This window comes from Orcinus orca, chromosome 2 (genome assembly GCF_937001465.1).
Source record: "Orcinus orca chromosome 2, mOrcOrc1.1, whole genome shotgun sequence".
Classification (NCBI taxonomy): domain Eukaryota; kingdom Metazoa; phylum Chordata; class Mammalia; order Artiodactyla; family Delphinidae; genus Orcinus; species Orcinus orca.
The window spans coordinates 82,527,399-82,550,499 of NC_064560.1; the positions used below are offsets into that span (position 1 = coordinate 82,527,399).

Below are 23,101 nucleotides of genomic sequence, written 5' to 3' on the forward strand. Positions count from 1 at the left end.
CTGTATGCAGAAAACTATAAGACACTGATGAAAGAAATTAAAGATGATACAAACAGATGGAGAGATATACCATGTTCTTGGATTGGAAGAATCAACATTGTGAAAATGACTATACTACCCAAAGCAATCTACAGATTCAATGCAATCCCTATCAAACTACCACTGGCATTTTTCACGGAACTAGAACAAAAAATTTCACAATTTGTATGGAAACAACAAAAGACCCCAAATAGCCAAAGCAATCTTGAGCAAGAAAAATGGAGCTAGAGGAATCAGGCTCCTGGAGTTCCAACTATTCTACAAAGCTACACTAATCAAGACAGTATGGTACTGGCACAAAAACAGAAATATAGATCAAAGGTACAGGATAGAATGCCCAGAGATAAACCCACACACATATGGGCACCTAATTTACAACAAAGGAGGCAAGAACATATAATGGAGAAAAGACAGCCTCTTCAATGAATAATGCTGGAAAAACTGGACAGCTACATGTAAAAGAATGAAATTAGAACACTCCCTAACACCATACACAAAAATAAACTCAAAATGGATTAAAGACCTAAATGTAAGGCCAGACAGTCTAAAACTCTTAGAATCAAACATAGGCAGAACACTCTATGACATAAATCACAGCAAGATCCTTTTTGACCCACCTCCTAGAGAAATGGAAATAAAGACAAAAATAAACAAATGGGACCTAATGAAACTTCAAAGCTTTTGCACAGCAAAGGAAAACATAAACAAGACCAAAAGACAACCCTCAGAATGGGAGAAAATATTGGCAAATGAAGCAACTGACAAAGGATTAATCTCCAAAATTTATAAGCAGTTCATGCAGCTCAATAACAAAAAAACAAACAACCCAATCCAAAAATGGGCAGAAGACCTAAATAGACATTTCTCCAAAGAAGATATACAGACTGCCAAAAAACACATGAAAGAATGCTCAACATCATTAATCATTAGAGAAATGCAGATCAAAATTACAATGAGATATCATCTCACACCCGTCAGAATGGCCATCATCAAAAAATCTAGAAACAATAAATGCTGGAGAGGGTGTGGAGAAAAGGGAACACTCTTGCACTGCTGGTGGGAATGTGAATTGGTACAGCCACTATGGAGAACAGTATGGAGGTTCCTTAAAAAACTAAAAATAGCATTACCCGCTACTGGGCATATACCCTGAGAAAACCATAATTCAAAAAGAGTCATGTACCAAAATGTTCATTGCAGCTCTATTTACAATAGCCAGGACATGGAAGCAACCTAAATGTCCATCAACAGATGAATGGATAAAGAAGATGTGGCATATATATACAATGGAATATTGGAATATTACTCAGCCATAAAAAGAAATGAAATTGAGTTATTTGTAGTGAGGTGGCTGGACCTAGAGTGTGTCATACACAGTGAAGTAAGTCAGAAAGAGAAAAACAAATATCATATGCTAACAAAAATATATGGAATCTAAAAAGAAAAAAAAAAAGGTTCTGAAGAACCCAGGGCAGGACAGGAATAAAGACACAGATGTAGAGAATGGACTTGAGGACACGGGGAGGGGGAAGGGTAAGCTGGGATGAAGTGAGAGAGTGACATGGACATATATACAGTACCAAATATAAAATTGATAGCTAGTGGGAAGCAGCCACATAGCACAGGGAGATCAGCTCGGTGCTTTGTGACCACCTAGAGGGATGAGATAGGGAGGGTGGGAGGGAGATGCAAGAGTGAGGAGATATGGGGATATATGTAAACATATAGCTGATTTACTTTGTTATAAAGCAGAAACTAACACACCATTGTAAAGCAATTATACTCCAATAAGAATGTTAAAAAAAAGAAGACAATAGGATAACATTTGGAGTGTTAAAGGTATAGAATTTTGAACCTAGACATTTATAACCAATAAAATATCCTTTAAGTTTTAAAAAAATTAAAACAAAACATGCTAAGTGAAAGAAGCCAGTCATAAAAAACCACATATTGTATGATTCCATTTATAAGAAATCTTTAGAAAAGGCAAATCAGAAGAGACAGGAATAGATTAATGATTGCTTGGGACTGGGGCTGGGAAAAGGAAATTATGCAAATGAGCATAAAGGATGTTTTTAGAATGATGGAAATATTCTACAATTGGATTGTTTAGGTGGTCGCAAATTTGATAGAGCTAAAATATAGGGCTTCCCTCGTGGTGCAGTGGTTGAGAGTCCGCCTGCCAATGCGGGGGGCACGGGTTCGTGCCCTGGTCCAGGAGGATCCCGCGTGCTGCGGAGCGGCTGGGCCCGTGGGTCGTGGCCGCTGGGCCTGCGCGTCCGGAGCCTGTGCTCCGCGACGGGAGAGGCCACAGCAGGGAGAGGCCCGCGTACGGCAAAAAAAAAAAAAAAAAAAAAGTAAAATATAAAATAAGTGCACTTTATGGTATATAAATTATGCTTTAATAAAACTGCTAAAACCAAAATAAAGGAATACCAAAACAGATGTCATGAGTAAGATAATGATTTCTCTCAAGACATGGTATATTTAAAATGTTACTGGGACATGTAGAAGGAAATGCCTGAAAATGCAGATCTTGCATGTACGATAAGAATGAGGTTAGAGATAAGAGATTTGGGATTCAAATTCCACAGGTGGCTGCTGAAGTCATTAGCTCAGAGTGTGCACATGTGTGAGACAGAGGCCATGGACTGATCCCTGGAAAATATCAACATTTAATGGTTGGAGAAGGAGCCCACTAAGAAATTATCAGAGAAATAAGAGAAGAACCAATATGACCAATGGCAAGCTCTTCTTCCATAATTCAAAATGCTTATCCTCTCTATTTCTAGATTTAGCACTCTAGACAACATCTAACTCCCAGTGATGAAAGATGAGGCTTCAGCTCTCTTACACTACCCTCTACCTCTTTAATTTGAATGTTTGATAAGTTACACTATTATCTATTTCTTCTCTTTGTTATATCTGTAATTTTAAATAATATACTCATACTTCTGTCCTCATCAATGAACTTGAGTCAATTCACAGACTAACTTCTTAACATGTAAAATAAGTAACTGTACTGCTAACTTTGCTTCCACCTTTTCTCTCCCCACTTCCTCTTTCTGCCTTAGCAGCTATACCTTGACTCTTACATCATGAAGGTTTTTAACATTTACATTCTCCTCTGTGACCTTAATGAAGTGTTTTCATAACTTTGCCTCTAGACGTAAAACTTGAAAACCAATAAACTACAGTTCTGTCAATATAACTGTAAATAGTAATCACAGCAGATCCATGCAGTGTGAAAGAATAACATTTCCTTCTATTGTTTCAGTGTCACAATACCTGGGCCATTCATAAGACAATATTCCCAAAAGCAAGATAAAATAAATTCTCTTTTCTTAAACTCTAGGTTGATTAAAATCATGCTATATTTGAATTTGCATCTTAGTTGTATCCTGTTTTTTTTGCACAGCTTTAGAGTTTACAGTTTCCTTCTTTTTGGGGGGCGGGCGAGATGACTGAAAAATAATGTGCTTTATCATAACATCTCAAATATTCAGCTGCTTTTTTTTGTAGTGTAGAGATTTATTTATACCGATAGCACATGATCCAGCATAAAACCAAATCTCTTGAAATGTTTACTCCGTGACTTCCTAATTATTCAGGGACAGGGCTCATCAGCTAATCTCTTCACACACCAGGAGTCCAAGGTAGGAATTTCTTAAACCACAGGTATGACGTGGCTGCACAGAGTCTGTACCAGGTGAATGATGTACTGCAGGTGCTCATTCCTCAGAGTGACTCTAGTTTGCCCTCCAATAGGTCTTTTAAGAACTGTGCTCTGGAAGTCAGCATCAGTGAAAATGGGGTCTGCACCTGGGAGCCTGGACGTGGTCTCCAGGTCGTGGTAATGCCAGTGGTTCCTGTCTGGATTATTCTCAGAGACAAAGGGCTTCCTGGTTTCTGTCAGCCTCACCATCACGACTAGGTCCACTTCTCCCTCAATCTGTCCTTTACACCATGTTTCAGGATTCACTTTCTTCTTGGGCACAAACCGTCTGTTTAGCAGGATGGTAATTCCCAGGTCAGCAGAGTAAAAAGGTAGCACCACCGAACAAAGAGAGCCAGTAGGCCAGCCTCCTGGGCAGGGTTCACCATGGTCCAAAACATCATGACAGCAACTTGGAGTGGTCAAAGTGCCTCCTGACCTTCACTGGCCTGTACTCCAGATTTTTCAGTTCCACTGGGTCTGTTGGCAGTGAGATGGGCTTGGCCACCACTCTAGACTAGCTCTGTGACCAACTTTAGCTTCCACTTCTGACGTTGGACCTGCCATGTCCTTGGGCCAAAGATAGCAATAGGAATGAGAAGCAGAAACCACTAGAGAAAGGTGTCGTCTTCTGTTTCTGTGGCAGTTGCTTCGGCTTAAGAGCTGCCACACCTACTGGGTCTCTAGGCCAACACTTGGGAGGAACATGCAAACTGTGATGATTAGTTATGCTTTCCTTTAGGATCCTAGACACCTGGGTTTCAGTCTTGGGTTGGCCCAGCACTAGCCCAAGGAGGCACAGGAAGTTACCGCATGTCTACAATCAAGTGTATAATACAGGAGTGCGGGAGGAGCCAGCCCTGGGGCTTTCATGAGGACAGGGTGCTAACCAGAGCGGGTATGCAACCAGGGCCTGATTCAGAGGCTCAGGGGGCAGTTCCAGAGCGTATTGCAATGCCCATACTCACCGACTCTCCTGGGCAAAGTGGAGGGCAGGGACAGGGCAGCTTTTCCTAGGTACATAGGGCATACCTGGATGAGTCCTCACCTGGGCACAGGACAACCCCAGGAATGTTCCTCCTGATGACACCGGCCTGGTGCCCACCCTGCACAGCAACAGCCCTAGCCTTGTGGCCTGCAGCCCCAGCCCTCAGATATTCAGCTTCCTAATCATACTATTTATTACATGTAGTCTTCTTTCATTTTCTTAGACATCCTTTCCAAAGCTCTTTCTACCTCCTACTCAAATCTAGAGCTATACCGAATTCAGCATATCAGTAATAATCACTATCTTTTTAACTTTTATTTTTTTTATTGAAGTGTAGTTGATTTACAATGTTTCAGGTATACAGCAAAGTGACTCAGTTACACATATATGTATCTGTTCTTTTTCAGATTTTTTTCCATTATAGGTTATTAAAAGATACTGAATATAGTTCCCTGTGCTATATAGTAGGTCCCTGTTATTTATCTATTTTATATATAGTAGTCTGTATTTGTTAATCCCAAATTCCAAATTTATCCCTCCCCCTTTTCCCCTTTGGTAACAATTTCTTCTGTATCTGTGAGTCTATTTCTGTTTTGTAAATAAGTTCATCTGTATCATTTTTTTAGATTCCTCATATAAGTGATATTATATGATATTCTCTAAAACCATAATAAAAATAAACTCAAAATGGATCAAAGACCTAAATGTAAGACTGGACACTATAAAACTCCTACAGGAAAACATAGGCAGGACATTCTATGACATAAATCACAGCAATATTTTTTTGGATCTGCCTCCTAGAGTAATGAAAACAAAAATAAACACAAAAAACAAAAAATAAAGCTTTTTAAACTAAAAAGCTTTTGCACATCAAAGGAAAGCATAAACAAGAGAAAAAGACAACCCTCAGAATGGGAGAAAATATTTGCAAATGAAGCAACTGACAAAGGACTAATCTCCAAAATATACAAATAGCTCATGCGCTCAATATCAAAAAAATAAACAACCCAATCCAAAAATGGGCGGAAGACCTAAATAGACATTTCTCCAAAGGAGACATACAGATGGCCAACAAACACATGAAAATATGTTCAACATCACTAATTATCAGAGAAATGCAAATCAAAACTACAGTGAGGTATCACCTCACAGTGGTCAGAATGGCCACCATCAAAAAATCTACAAACAATAAATGTTGGAGAGGGTGTGAAGAAAAGGGAACCCTCGTGCACTGTTGGTGGGAATGTAAACTGATAGAGCCACTATGGAAAACAGTATGGAGGTTCCTTAAAAAACCAAAAATAGAACTACCATATGACCCAGCAATCCCACTATTGGGCATATACCCAGAAAAAAACATAATTCAGAAAGACACATGCAGGGCTTCCCTGGTGGCGCAGTGGTTGGGAGTCCGCCTGCCGATGCAGGGGATGCAGGTTCGTGCCCCGGTCTGGGGGGATCCCGCGTGCCGCGGAGCGGCTGGGCCCGTGGGCCACGGCCGCTGGGCCTGCGTGTCCGGGGCCTGTGCTCCGCGGCGGGAGAGGCCACGGCAGTGAGAGGCCCGCATACAGAAAAAAAAAAAAAAAAAAAGACACATGCACCCCAATGTTCACTGCAGCACTATTCACAATGGCCAGGACACGGAAGCAACCTAAATTCCATCAATAGAGGAATGTCTAAAGAAGATGTGGTACATATATACAATGGAATATTACTCAGCTATAAAAGGGAACGAAATTGGGTCATTTGTAGAGACATGGATGGACCAAGAGACTGTCATACAGAGTGAAGTAAGTCAGAAAGAGAAAAACAAATATTGTATATTAACACATATATATGGAATCTGAAAAAATTGGTATAGATGATCTTATTTATGAAGCAGAAATAAAGACACACGTAGAGAACAAACATATGGATACCAAGGGGGAAAGCAGGGGTGGGGCGGGGCAGGTGATGGTGGTGTGATGATTTGGGAGATTGGGATTGACATATATACACTACTGATACTATGTATAAAATAGATAACTAATGAGAACCTACTATATAGCACAGGGAACTCTACTCAGTGCTCTGTGGTGACCTAAATGAGAAGGAAATCCAAAAAAGAGGGGATATACGTACACGTATAGCTGATTCACTTTGCTGTACAGTATAACCTAACAATATTGTAAAGCAACTATACTCCAATTAAAAAAAAAAGGAAGAAGGAAATCCTGCCATTAGCAACAACACGGATGAACCTGGAGGGCATTATGCTAAATAAAATATGCCAGACAGAGAAAGACCAATACTGCATGGTATCACTTATATGTAGAGTCTAAAAATAAGTTTTTTTTAATTAAAAACTCAAACTCATAGAAACAGAGAATAGAACAACGGTTGCCAGGAGCTGGGGGTAGGGGAAATGAGGAAAGGTGGTAAATGGGTATAAACTTTCAGTTGTAAGATAACAAGGTCTGAGGATCTAATGTATAACAAAGCAACTATAGTTGATAATACAGTATTGTATAACTTAAATTTGCTAAGAGAGTAGAACTTAAGGGTTCTCATTTTAAGAAAATGTAAATATGATATGAGGTAATGGATGTGTTAACTCGATTTTGAAAATCCTTTCACAATGCACACATATATCAAATCATCACATTGTATACTTTAAGTATACTACAATTTTATTTGTCAATAATTCCTTGATAAAGCTGGAAATGAAAACTCTGCTCTACAAAAGGCACTGTCAAGAAAATGAGAACACAAGCCACAGACTGGGAAAAAGCATTTGCAAAAGACATACCTGATAGAGGATTGTTATCCAAAATATACATAGAACTCTTAAAATTCATATAAGAAAATGATCAAACCAATTGAAAAGTGGGCAAAAGGCTTTAACAGACATCTCTCCAGAGAAAATATACAGATGGCAAATAAGCATAAGAAAAGATTCTCAACATCGTATGTAATCAGGGAACTGCAAATTAAAACAACGAGATACAACTACACACCTATTAGAAGGGCAAAAATCCAAAACAGTGACAATACCAAATACTAGTGAGGAAGTGGAATGTCAGTAACTCTTTTTTTTTTTTTTTTTTGCCACACTGCACGGCATGCAGAAGAACTTCCCGGACTAGGGATTGAACCTGTGCCCCATGCAGTGGAAGCATGGAGTCGTAACCACTGGACCACCAGAGAAGTCCCAGGAACTCTTATTCATTGCTGGGAAGGTAAAAGGGTGCATCCACTTGCATGACAATTTGGCAGTTTCTTACAAAACTAAACATAACTCTTACCATAAGATGCAGTAATCGCATCCCTTGGTATTTACCCAAAGGAGTTGAAAACTTATGTCCACACAAAAACCTGTACATTAATGTTTATAGTAGCTTTATTTATAACTGTCAAAACTCTGAAGCAAGCAAGATGTCTTTCAGTAGAAAAACAGGTAATTAAACTGTGGTACATCCAGACGATGGAATATTATTCAGTGCTAAAAAGAAATGCAATAACAAGCCATGAAAAGACATAGAGGATCCCTAAGTGCATATTACTAAGTGAAAGAAGCCAACCTGAAAAGGCTACACGATGTATGATTCCAACTATGTGACATTCTGGAAAAGGCAAAACTATGGAGACAGTATGAAGATCAGTACTTGCCAGCAGTTACAGGGGAGGGAGGGATGAATAGGCAGAGCACAGAGGACTTTTCGGGCAATGAAACTATTCTACAGGATATTATAATGGTAGATACATGTCATTATACATTTGTCAAAACTGAGAGAATGTACACCACCAAGAGTGGACCCTAATATAAACCATGGATTCTGGGTAATAATGATGTGTCAATGTGATGTTTATAGCTGGGGAGGCTGTGCATGTATAGAAGCAGGAAACATAGGAACTCCATGTATTTTCTGCTCAATTTTGCTGTTAACCTAAAATTGCTCTAAAAATTTCGTGCAGCAACAAAAACCCAATGCAACCAAAAAAAAAAAAAAAAAAAAAACCAAAACACCTCAAGGATGAAACATCTAAAGAGAGAGAATAGCATCCAAATACCCAGACTGTACATTAAGAAGCGCTGGGCTTGTAACTTAAAACAATGTACAATGCAAAAGCAGCATTCTGAATTGAATAGCATTACCGGGACTTCCCTGGTGGCGCAGTGGTTAAGAATCCACTTGCCAATGCAGGGGACACGGGTTCGAGACCTGGTCCAGTAAGATCCCACATGCCGCGGAGCAACTAAGCCTGTGTGCCACAACTACTGAGCCCGCATGCCTAGAGCCCGTGCTCCGCAACGAGAAGCCACCGCAATGAGAAGCCCCCGCACTGCAACGAAGAGTAGCCCCTGCTCGCCGCAACTAGAGAAAGCCCGCGTGCAGCAACAAAGACCCAATGCAGCCACAAATAAATAAATACTATTACCAATTAGATATAATTAGTTGAAAACATTGCTAAAATTTGGCCTTAAGGCCAAATTAAAGCTTCCTCATAATTCAGTACTTGAACTGGATGAATTTTTGACTACTGAAAGATTTTACTCTTACTATTCGAACTGAAAATATTATTAATTTTTTTGTGTGTGTGCGGTATGCGGGCCTCTCACTGTTGTGGCCTCTCCCGTTGTGGAGCACAGGCTCCGGACGCGCAGGCTCAGCGGCCATGGCTCACAGGCCTAGCCGCTCCGCGGCATGTGGTATCCTCCCGGACCGGGGCATGAACCCGTGTCCCCTGCATCGGCAAGCGTACTCTCAACCACTGCACCACCAGAGAAGCCCTGAAAATATTATTTTAATATTCAATGGCATAGATATAGTACAAGCAGAGATGTCAGAAAAAATGCAAATAACTGAACCAAATTCATCCTTCCTCTTAAGAACAGATCAAATAAAGCATCCTTGTTGATTATACCTTAAAGGTGCTATGCTCCAAGGTTCAACTCTGTACACTCTCTCCTTTGGAGATCTAGTCCATTCCCATGGCTTCAATTACTCCTCTATGGAAAAAACTCTCATTTTTATTTACAGCCCTAATCATTCTTATAAGCTCCACTTTTGAACTCTTACACATAAATATCCCACTTCTATTTAAATTCAAAATACAGAATTCAAACCAACAAATACTTACTGAGTCCCTACTCTGTAGCAGACAACAAAAGAATCGCAAAAGAGTTAAATCATTTCCTACTCTTAAGAAGCATATAGTCTAGTTGATGAGAAACATGAAAAGTTCAACAGCAAAGGTATAGCCATACAAAGCAGTTTCTACATGTTACACATACATAAATTATAAAAAATATTTAGTTGTTATAGTATTTTGCTATAACATTATTGAGAGGTTCCCAATCCTCCATCAGTTCACACTAATAAAAAGAAAATCTCCAAAAATCTTTGCAACTTTGGAGAAAGCAGATTTCTTAGAACATAAAAAGTATGAACCATAAAAGAAAAAAAATGGATAAATTAGACTTGAGCAAATAAAAACTTTTGCTCTTTGTTGTTGTTGCTCATTTTTGGCCACACTGCGTGGCATGCGGGATCTTAGTTCTTTGACCAGGGATCGAACCCATGTCCCCTGCATTGGCAGCATGGAGTTTTAACCAGGGAAGTCCCAAAACTTTTGCTCTTTGAAAGACACCATGAAGACAATGAAAAGGCAAGCCACAAAGTGGGAGAAGATATTTCCTATAAATGTATCTGACAAAGGATTTGCATTTTATATTTATATATTTTATGTTTTTATATATGTTTATATATATATATAAATGAACTCTTCCAACTCAATAATAAGACAGCTCAATTAAAAGATGGGCAAAAAAAATGTGAAGTCATTTTACCAAAGACATATGAAAATAATAAGCACACGCTCAACATAATTAATCACCAAAGGCAACATAAAAGCACAATAAAAATCTACATCCCTATTAGAATGCCTAAAATTAAAAAGGCTGTCTGTCCATATCAGATGTCAGCAAGGATGTGGAACAACTGTAACTCTCATCATCACTAGTGGGAGTGTAAAGTGGTATAAAGACTTTGGGAAACAGTGTGACAATTTCTTAGAAATTTGAGCAGACATCTACTGTGGTGGAAAACCTTTAAGGTGCATCCCAATGAACACCACTTCCTGATACTCACACTCCTGTATAACCTTCTCCCCTTCAGGGTGGGCCGAACTTACTGACTTACTTCTACAGAACAGATACGGCAGAAGTAATGACGTGCTGCTTTCAAGACTAGATTATAAAGATTGTGGCTTTTGTCTTAGATGTCTCTTTTTCCCTCTTTTAGATTTCTTTACTCTGGGGGAATCCAGCTGCCATGTCATGAGGCAGACCTGATAAAGAGGCTCACATGACAAGGAACTGAGGCCTGACAATAGCCACATGTGTGAACTTGGAAGTGGATTTTCCCCCAGTCATCCTTGAGATGAGCACAAGTCCTGACTGACACCTTGACCGACCCTGAGCCAGAACTATCTGCTAAGTCATTCCTGGATTCCTGACCTAAAGAAATTGTGAGATGATAAATTTTTGTTGTTTTTAGCCTCTGAGTATTTGTTTGCAGCAATAGATAACTAATAAACCAACCATATGACCCAGAAATTCCACTCTCTCATATTTACCCAAGAGGAGTAAAAAGCACATCTGCAGAGTGATGTGTACATGAATATTCACAGTAGCATTATTCATAACAGCCCCAAACTGGAAAAACCCAAATGTCCGTCAACAGGTGAAGGGATAAATCAGCAAGCATCAGAATTATCTGGAAGGTCTGTTGAAGAATAGACTGCTAGGCCCTACCCTCAGAGTTTCTAATTCAGTAGATCCGGTGTGGGGTCTGAAATTTTGCATTTATAACAAGTTCCCAGATGATGGTATGGTGCTAGTTTGGCGCTTTGAGAACCATCATATTAGTCTACAATTTGAATGTCTATGGTAGTCTGTGCTGTATAAACTAGAACATATCCACAGGGTACTACCAGGTTGATGAAGGGAATAAAACTCTAAGGAATTCACTGGAAGAAAAATGGAGAATTAATCACCTAGAGAAAAGATAAAAAGGAGAAACTCAATAACTTTCTTAATTTACTACCCTGGATTTCTCTTTAGTCTCTATATGAATATGCTTTATTTCCTTACTAGACTATAGGTTTCCTGAAACAGGAATAGTGTCTTATTTATCTTTATCCCTCTAGGCTAAATCTGGCCTACTGCCTTATTAACAGTAGATGTTTAACAAATATTTTGTTATGAATTTATTGCTGATAGTTGACTGCTAGACTGACTTGTAATTTCTTATGTTTTACTAAAAAATGACAAGCTTTTTAATAATTATCAAGGGGATTTCTTAAAAGAGCATATCAATCTTCCCATATTTCATTTTAATTTATGTAAATAAGACAGAAAAATTATCAACACCTCAAACTTCATCTTCTTACACGTAAGCTGAATAGAAGTGTGTGTTTCATAAACCCTAAAAAATAATTCTGTATGGAATGAACTGGAACTGCACAAAAGAATGTACTGGCCAGTGACACACCTTTAAATCTCATTCTTATAGGTTCTACAGGTTCTTCTGGTTCACCTCCCAAACACAAGAAAAGAATGTTAGCTGCCACTAGGCTTATCTCAAAAAGATAAAAACCCATCAACCAGAAAACTTTCTGAAATTTTTCAATGCCTATGATGGTTATGCCTTTGCAATATCCAAAATAGATTACAGTCCTGATAACAAGAAATTAAACAGAGAAACTTCTGCTTTAAAGATAGTGGTCTATTAATTTCCAAAATATACAAAAAGCTCAATCAACTCAATATCAAAAAAACAACCCAATCAAAAAATGTGCAGAAGACCTAAACAGACATTTCTACAAAGAAGACATACAGATGGCGAAAAGGCACATGAAAAGATGCTCAACATCGCCAATTATTAGAGAAATGCAAATCAAAACTACAATGAGACATCACCTAACACCAGTCAGAATGGCCATCATTAAAAAGTCTACAAATAATAAATGCTGGAGAGGGTGTGGAGAACAGGAGACCCTCCTACACTGCTGGTAAGAATGTAAATTGGTGCAGCCACTATGGAAAACAGAATGGAGGTTCCTCAAAAACTAAAAACAGAGTTACCATATGTTCCAGCAATCCCACTGCCGGCCATATAACCAGAGAAAACCATAATCTGAAAAGATACATGCACCCCAATGTTCATAGCAGCACTATTTATGAAATAAATAAATGTCCTATTTATGGAATAAGTAAATGTCCTAAATGTCCGATGACAGATGAATGGATAAAGAAGATGTGGTACATAAACACGAGGGAATACCATTCAGCCATAAAAAAGGATGAAACAATGCCATTTTCAGCAACATGGATGGACCTAGAGATTATCACACTAAGTGAAGTAAGTCAGAGAAAGACAAATATCATGTGATATCACTTATATGTGGAATCTAAAAAATGATACAAATGAACTTATTTACAAAACAGAAACAGACTCACAGACATAGAAAACAAACTTATGGTTACCAAGGGGAAAGGTTGCGGGGGGAGGTAAATTAAGAGTTTGGGATTAGCAGACACAAACTACTATGTATAAAATACATAAACAATATTCACTATCTTGTAATAAAACATAATGGAAAAGAATTCAAAAATAAAGACAGTGGCCTAAAGTTGGCATTTCTCTTTTCTTCCTGGAAATAAGCATACTCCCTTATTACTACAACAGCAAAATTTGAAATCAGGTAGTGTAAGTCCTCTAGCTTTTTTCTTCTTTGTCTAAACTGTTTTGGCTATTCTAGGTCCTTTGCCTTTCTATATACATTCTAGAATTAGCTTGACAATTGCTATTTTTAAAATGCTGTTGGGATACTGATAGGGAATGTGTTGAATCTACAGATCAAGAACTGTGCACTGAAAAAAAAGCCTTATATTATTTTGACAAAAGAACCAAAGTAATTCAGTGAGGAAAAGATAGTCTTTTCAACAAATGGTACAGGGATATTTGAATATCCACGTGCAGAAAACAGACTTATACCTTTACCTTAAAGCATACAGAAAAATTAACTCAAAATATATCACAGACCTAAATGTAAGAGCTAAAACTACAAAAGTTCTAGAAGAAAATCTTTGTGACTTTGGGTTAGACAAAGATTTCTTAGATACGACAGCAAGAGCACAATTCATAAAAGAAAAAATTGACAAAGTAGACTTTATCAAAATTTAAAACTTTTTCAATTAAAAAAATTAAGAAAATGAAAAGGCAAGCCACAGAATGGGAGAACATATTTACAAATCATATATCTGATTAGAGACTTGTATCCAGATGATATAAATAACTCTTACAAATGAAATAAAAGGAAGACAACCCAATCAAAAAATGGGCAACCACTTTTTCAACTTAGGGAAATTGAAATTAAAACCTCAATGAGAGGACTTCCCTGGTGGCACAATGGTTAAGAATCTGCCTGCAATGCAGGGAACACTGGTTCAATCCCTGGTCTGGGAAGATCCCACATGTCGCAGAGCAACTAAGCCCATGTGCCACAACTACTGAGCCTGGGCTCTAGAGCCCACAAGCCACAACTACCGAGCCCGCATGCCTAGAGCCCGAGCTCTGCAACAAGAGAAGCCACTGAATTGAGAAGCCTGCGCACCACAACGAAGAGTAGCCTCTGCTCGCTGCAACTAGAGAAAGCCTGCACGCAGCAACAAAGACCCAATGCAGCCAAAAATAAATAAATAAAAAATAAAATAAATTTTAAAAAAAACCTCAGTGAGATACTACTACATACCTACTAGAATGGCTTGGCTATAATAAAAAATACTGACAATATAGTTTTGGCAAGGATGTAGAGAAACTGTAAGCCTCATACAAAACTGGTGGAAATGTAAAATGGTACAGCCACTTTGGAAAAGTGTGGCAGTTTCTTAAAAATTTAAACATGTGCTTATCATACAACCCAGCAATCCTCCTCCTAAGAATCTACCTAAAAGAAATGAAAACATATGTCCACTAGAAGATTTGTAAACAAATGTTCATAGCAGATTTATTTTTTAAAATGTAAACACTTTTTGGATAAACCAAACATGAAAAAAGTTCCACTAAAAAAACTGCATTAAAGTATGAATGGAAAGTACTGAAGAATGAATGCAAGGAAGGAAAATGATTCTAGCTAACGATATAGATGTAAGAAGGAATTAAGGGCAAAGAAAGCTGTGAATATGGTGGTAAATCTAAATAAACACTATATAAAAAGTGGAAATGTCCTTTGGGTTTAATTAATATGCATGTAGTATTAAATACCTGAAAACAAAAGCATCAAAGTTAGGAAGGAGTACGTTAAATGTGTCCTAATTTCCTTTTATTTTCTGGGATGACAGCAAAAGTATTGAATAACATTAGACTTTGCTAAGTTAAGAATGTATGTTGTACTTAATAAGGTAACTACCAGCAGAATAGAAACTGTTTAAGTTCAAACTAGCAGAGGGGAAAACTGAAAAAAAAAAAAAAATCCCAAAGAAGGCAAAGGAGAGAAAATAAATATGAAACAGATGAGACAGAGTAAACAGGAAGAAGACTTCTCCCCTCTCCTCTTAGGAACTCAGCCAATGAAAAAGTCACAGACTCTTTGTTTACTATAGCCTTTCCAACTTGTTTCTCTCCTCTATAAAAGTGTTCTCCTTCCTTTGCTGTGTGGGGACTTGCACGTAGCTCACCATGGTTGCAGACCCCAAACTGAAATTCTCTGCTGATCCCAAATAAACCCACTTTTCTTGTTGCTGGAAAAGTAACTGGCAGATATTTCATTTAGGTAAAAAGTTAGAACAACGATATACGTTTGAATTACCTAATAAACAAACTTGATCAAATGAAGGTATACAAAACAATGCTCCTAACAACTGCTAAATATACTTTTTTTAAGCATACACAGGACATTTATAAAAAACATATCATTATTGAAAAGCAAGTCTCAGAAACGTTTAAATGATTAAAATCATACAGAGTAAGTTCTCTGACCACAGTGAGAATAAACTAGAAATTTTAAATGGGTCAGTGAAGAAATTTAAAACATACTTTAATTCAACTTTGCAAATATTATACATTAAAACGTGGATGAAACTGAAGCCACATTTAGAGGAAAATTTACAACCTTAAATGCATATGTTAAGGGGAAAAATTGCTTACGAATGATAAGCTAAACATCCAACTAAAAATAAGAAGAAAAACAAAATCAAAGGAAGTTTAAAGAAGGAAATAAAAAGCAAAAACAATAAAATGGAAAGCAAACATACAACTGAGAGAATTAACAAGGCCAAAAGTTGATTCTTTGAAAAGACTAGAAAAATTGACTAGCATTTATTGAGATTTATCAAGAAAAAAATTTTAAATTACAGGTCAATATCCCTGATGAAATAGATGTAAAAATCCTCGACAAAACACTAGCAAAACAATTCAACAGCACATTAAAAGTCACCATACACCATGATTAAGTGGGATTTATTCCTGGGATGCAAGCAGTTCAACATGTGCAAATCAATCAATGTGATTCACTATATTAACAAAAGTGATAAGGATAGAGTAGGATAATTAAAGAGTCAGTTTAGAAATCCCACTAGGGGATTAAAGACAGAAAGGGAATTTTAAGGGAGGTTTGGAGACTGTTGTAAGCTAATGACCACTCAAGAAAAGAATCCAGTAACCTAGCAACAATCTACACTACCTTGAAGGAAGACCAGGTGCGTCCAAGTGCCAACACACTCAAGCCACTAACCCTGACAAGACAATAGATACAGGGTCTCAATCTTGTGAAGTCAGAGAGTTAATAGTCCTTGAAGAGTAGCATTTTTACATGTAGCCAAGACAGAAATATAGTTGACAGGGGAAAGAAATTAGGTGAAAGGGGACATTATACTGAAACCTAACATTAATTACCATATTTTAGTATATGTCACCACCCTTTTGCTAATATATATATGATTTAAATAGCACCATGACAGTCCCGGTTAAACCATGTAGGGCCGAAGGAGGAACTAATGATGTAAGTCTTGATGTCTGCCAAAGAATGAGGAAGTAGGTAGTCTTCTCCCCTTTCCACTTTTTCTTTGATTATAAAAATGTATCCCTCTTTGTTCTTGGGGCTTTGCTCCCTTGCCGGGCTCCTTGTATCTCTCACCAGTGTCCTATGCTAGTAAACTCACTCTTTGCCTCACGCTGAATTGTCTCTGTAATGAGACAAAAGAACCTGAGCTTCAGTAAGTATTGACACCAAGTGAGCAGTTCTAATCAAAAGACAGTGGGTTCAAGTCCCCTCCTAAGCCAGGGATTGTGTGTTCAAGCCCCACTCTGAGGTCCGGGTGGGTTCGAGTCCCACCCAAGAAGGAGTGCAGTTTCAAAAGGACGGATTAAAATCCTACCATCATTTCAATAGTTACAGAAAAAGCATTTGACAAAATTCAAGATCCTTTCATGATTAAAAACTCTCAACAAATTAGGTATAGATGGAATGTACCTCAACATAATAAAGGCCTTATATGACAAGGTCACAGCTAACACCACATCCAACAGTGAAAAGCTGAAAGCTTTTTCTCTAGGATCAGGAACAAGACAACATAGTAGTGAAAGCCCTAGTCTGAGTAATTAGGCAAGAAAAAGATATAAAAGGCATCCAAATCAGGAGGGAAGAAACAAAATTCTCTGTTTGCAGATATATGATATCACATATAGAACACCCTGAAGACGCCACCAAAAAAATATAGAACTAATCAATGAATTCAGTAAAGCTGCAAGATACAAAATAAATATACAAAAAACAGTTGCATTTCTATACACTAACAACGAACTATCTAAAATAAAGAGGAATTAAGAAAACTATCCCATTTACAAAAAATAAATACTTAGGAACAAATTTAACCAAGGAGGTGAATGTACAGTGAAAGTCATAAAACACTGATGAAAGAAATTGAAGATGACACAAATAATTGGAAAGATGTTCCATCTTCATGGATTGGAAGAATATTTCCATACTACCCAAAAAAGATATACGATTCAAAACAACCTCTATCAAAATTCCATGGCATTTTCCACAAAAAATAGAAAAAAAAAATCCTAAAGTTCCTATGGGACCACAAAAAAACCCTGAATAGCCAAAGCAATCTTGAGAAAGGACAAAGCTGGAAGCATCACACTGTCTGATTTCAAAATATACTATAAAGCTATGGTAATCAAGGCAGTGTAGTACTGGCATAGGACAGACATAGAGACCAATGGAATAGGATACAAAGCCCAGAAATAAATTCTCACATTTACAGTAAGTTGATCTTTGACAGGGGTGCACAACAGAGATAAGATGGTCTTTTCAATAAATGGTGTTGGGAAGGCTGAATGTCTGTGTGCAGAAGAGTGGGGTTGGAACATTGTTTCACACCACATACAAATGTCAACTCAGGATGGATTACAGACCTAAACATAGGACCTAAAACTGTAGAACTACTAGAGGAAAGCACAGGAAGAAAGTTTCTTGACATTGGCCTGGGACGTTCTGAATTTGACCCCCAGGAGCACAGGCAACAAAAGCAAAAATAAACAGATGAGACTGCATCAAACTAAAATCTTCTGCATGGCAAAGACACTCAGCAGACTAAAGAGGCAGCCTATGGCACAGGAGAGGATGTCTGCAAATCATACATTTGGTAAGGAGTTCAGAATGTATTCAGAATATATGAGAGACTCAGACAACTCCATAGCAAGAAAATAGATGACCTGATCTTATTTTGTTTTTTTTGTTTTTTCCCAAACACCTTATAGTTCTTTATTTAAAGATTGAATTATTTAGCTTTAGTAAATTGAAATGTCTTAAACCTGTTAACACGGCCAATGAATTAAGGTTCTGAGTGATAACTTATTTTGTAAATAAAGGACCTGATTTTAAAAATGGGCAAAGGACCTGAATAGACATTTCTCAAAGGAAGACATACAAATGGCCAATGAATATACGGGATGATGCTCAACATCAATGATCAGTAGGGAGGTGCAGACTAAAACCACAGTAAGATATCACCTCACACATGTTGGAATTACTATTATCAAAAAGACAAAAAATAACAAATGTTTGTGAGGATGTGGAGAGAAGGAGCCTTTGTGTACTGTTGATAAGAATGTAGACTGCTACAGCCATTATGGAAAACAGTATGGTGGTTCCTCAGAAGACCGGAATTGGAACTGCTATGTGATCCAGTGGTCCCCCATCTAGATATGCATCCAAAGGAAATGATATCAAATCTTGAGGAGATATCTGCACTCCCACGTTTACTGCAGTGTTATTCATGATACCCAAGATATGGAGTCAATCTAGGTGTCCATCAACAAATGAATGGTTGGAGCTGGTGTGGTGTATAACAATGGAATGTTATTAAGCTTTAGGGAAGAAGGAGATCCTGTCACTTGTGATAACGTGGATGAACTTGGAGGACACAGCACTGGGTAGACTGAGCCAGACACACAAAGGCAAGTACTGCATCATCTTACTTGTATGTGGAATCTGGAAAAGTCAAAGTCATGGAGGCAGGAAGTGAAACAATAGTTGACAGGAGCTGGGGGGTGCAGGAAATAGGGTGATGTTGTTTAAAAAAAAAAACAATGGCTAATTTCTCATCACAAAATAAGTCAGAAGAGAAGAATAAGGACCTCTTTCAAGTGCTGAAGAAAAAACAAAAATTCTTCTATCATAGAATTCTGTACCTAAGAAAAATATTCTTCAAGGAATGACACAAAATAGAGACACTTTAAAATGAAAGCTGAGAGTATTTGTAGCTAATAGACCTACTCTCCAAAAAAACAACAAATAAATTTCTTCAGGCTAAAGGTAAATGATCCCAGACTGAAGCCTGATTCCACAAGAAGAAATGAAGAACTCTATGGTAAAGAAACTAAGAACACGGTGGTAAATTCAATATCTATTTATGATAAAAACTCTCCACAAAGTGGATGTAGATGAAACGTTTCTCAGCATAATAAAGGCTATATATGACAAGCCCTATCAAAACCCCAATGCATTTTTCACAGAAATAGAACCAATCACCCTAAAATCTGTATGGAACTACAAAATACTCTGAATAGCCAAAGCAACGCTGAGAAAGAACAAAGCTGGAGGCATCACATTCCCCAATTTCAAATTCTATTACAATGCTATAGTAATCAAAACTGTATTGTATTGGCATAAAAACAGACACATACAACAATGGAACAGAATAGACAGCCAAGAAATAAACCCATGCCTATATGGTAAGTTAATCTATGACAAAGAAGGCAAGAATGGGAAAGGACAGTCTCTTCACTAAATGGTATTGGGAAAACTAGATAGTCTCATGCAAAAGAATGAAACTACTAACTTATAGCATACACAAAAATTAACTCAAAATTGATTAAAGACTTGAATGTAAGACCTGAAACCATAAAACTAGAAGAAAACTTAGGCAGTTAGTACCTTGATATGGTCTTGGCAATGATTTTTTGGATCTGATTCCAAAAACAAAGTCAACAAGAGCCAAAACAAGTAGAACTGTATCAAACTAAAAAACTTCTGTACAGCAAAGAAATCATCAACAAAATGAAAAGGTAACATGAACTGAATTCAACTTTGATTTGGACAAAGTTGACTGGGTGTTTTAAAGGGAGAATGAGGGAATAGGGAGGGGAGGTGAGTGGGGGCTTAATAGAGTTGAGGAATTGAAAAATTACAAAAAGCAAGAAGGTGGGGAGGTTTTTCCATGTGTGTCCCATTTGGGTTTGTTAACTGGCAGTTATCTAAGGTAGGCTCCTACACTCCCATAGAGGGTGGGAGATAGGAACCCTATCTTTGGGTAAATTCTTTTGGCAACCTTGAGTTTCCTGAGGCAGGCACTTTGGGGGTGGGGGGTAGTGTAATTCTAGGGATGTGGCCTTCAGCTGTTAGAAGGTATGTTACTGTTCTGTTCAAGGATGAGGCTTAATCGAGAAGAGGGTTTAGAGGACCCTGGCTAGAGACTGGTCAAGAAGAAAATCTTTGTTAGCCCCCAAATGTGAATCAGATTCAGATAATACAACTGATTACTCAAGAATGAACCTAATATATATGGAATAAAAAAAAAAAAAGGTCATGAAGAACCTAGGGGCAAGACGGGAATAAAGATGCAGACTTACTAGAGAATGGACTTGAGGACATGGCGAGGGGGAAGGGTAAGCTGGGACTAAGTGAGAGAGTGGCATGGACATATATACACTACCAAATGTAAAACAGATAGCTAGTGGGAAACAGCCGCATAGCACAGGGAGATTAGCTCGGTGCTTTGTGACCACCTAGAGGGGTGGGATAGGGAGGGTGGGAGGGAGGGAGACGCAAGAGGGAAGAGATATGGGAACACATGCATATGTATAACTGATTCACTTTGTTATAAAGCAGAAACTAACACACCATTGTAAAGCAATTATACTCCAATAGAGATGTTAAAAAAAAAAAAAATGAACCTAAATTAGATCTATGATATTTTGGCTTCACAGAATTGCTCTATGCCCTCTCAGTATTTTATGAACAAGAACTGTGGATAAAAAATCAAAGTCAAAAAAATGTTCACATGTGACTGACATTAATATCCATGTGAGTTAATAATAATGGCTACCATTTCCTGTGTACTCACAGTATGCCAGACAAAATAATAAAAGCTTCATATACCTTATATAGGACTTAACAATAGTTTTACAATGTAGGGATTATCTTCTTTTTACAAAGGAAACTGACGCTAAGAGAAGTGAAGTGGCTTTTCCCAAGGTACAGCTTGTAAGTGGCAGAATTTTAAAAAATTTGCCATGGTAAATAAACTATACATACTTAGTCTTATGAATTTACTTATAAATGGAATATGTAAATATATCCTCAAAATCCAAGATATAGGATATATAAAATTGTTTTAAATCCCAGGTACAGAATGTATCTGAGATCCTCTTTCTCTGAAGATGATTGTGATTATATAAAAAAAAGCCATTTAAAGTTAGTCCACTTAGGGACTTCCCTGGTGGTCCAGTGGTTAAGACTCCACACTCCCAATGCAGGGGGCATGAATTCGATTCCTGGCTGGGGAACTAAGATCCTGAACACCTCATGGCACAGCCAAAAAAAAAAAAAAAGTCCACTTAAAAGAGATGAAAATTTCGTATAAAAAGAGGGGTAAGAAACTTCCCTGATGGGCGTAATGGTTAAGAATCCGCCTGCCAATGCAAGGGATACAGGTTCAATCCCTGGTCCAGGAGGATCCCACATGCCACAGAGCAACTGAGCTGGTGTGGAGCAACTATGCTGGTGTGGAGCAACTGACCTCGTGTGCCACAACTGCTGAGCCTGTGCTCTGGAGCCTGTGAGCCACAACTACTGAGCCCGCATGCCACAGATGCTGAAGCCCACGCACCTGGAGCCGGTGCTACGCAACAGGAGAGGCCACCGCAATGAGAGGCCCACGCACAGCAGCAGGGAATGGCCCCTGCTCGCCACAGCTGGGGAGAGCCTGCGCACAGCAACAAAGACCCAATGCAACCAAAAATAAATAAATAAAAATTAAATTAAATTAAAAAAATAGTGGTAAGAATTTTGATGTTTATTTCATCTTTTATTTAACAAATTTGGGTTATAATTGCAATTATGTGCTAATTTTTTCATAATTAATTTTTTTTTTTTTTTGCTGTACGCGGGCCTCTCACTGTTGTGGCCTCTCCCATTGTGGAGCACAGGCTCTGGGCGCACAGGCTCAGTGGCCATGGCTCACGGGCCCAGCCGCTCCGTGGCATGTGGGATCTTCCCGGACCGGGGCACGAACCCGTGTTCCCTGCATCAGCAGGCGGACTCTCAACCACTGCACCACTAGGGAAGGCCCATAATTAATTTTTATTGGGGTATAGTTGATTTCCAATGTTGTGCTAGTTTCTGTTGTACAGCAAAGTGAATCAGTTATACATATACATATATCCACTCTTTTTTAGATTTTATTCCCATATAGGTCATTACAAAGTATTGGGTAGAGTTCCCTGTGCTATACAGTAGGTTCTTATTAGCTATCTATTTTATATATAGTTGTGTTTATATGTCAATCCCAATTCCCCAGTTTATCCCTCCCACCCCCCCCCCCTTTCCCCTTGGTAGCCATAAGTTTGTTTTCTACATCTGTGACTCTATTTCTGTTTTATAAATAGGTTCATTTGTACCATGTTTTTAGATTCCACATATAAGTGATACCAGTGTGTGCTAATTCTTAGAAGGAACAAATCAAGTGGGGATTTGGGCATAATTTTTCTGACAAAATTGTGTTATATATAAACAGATTTCATCTA

The 23,101-nt window shown here is 38.1% G+C and overlaps 2 protein-coding genes and 1 pseudogene across 12 annotated transcripts in view; 1 reads left to right on the forward strand and 2 right to left on the reverse strand.

Annotated features, from left to right (window-relative positions):
• Window positions 1–23,101, forward strand: part of UBE2Q2 (ubiquitin conjugating enzyme E2 Q2) — a 369,008-nt gene that overhangs the window by 198,857 nt on the left and 147,050 nt on the right. The gene's annotated exons all lie outside the window — the stretch shown is intronic.
• NRG4 (neuregulin 4) overlaps window positions 1–23,101 on the reverse strand; it is a 134,248-nt gene that overhangs the window by 93,550 nt on the left and 17,597 nt on the right. The gene's annotated exons all lie outside the window — the stretch shown is intronic.
• Window positions 3,676–4,777, reverse strand: LOC101281597 (surfeit locus protein 1-like; annotated as a pseudogene).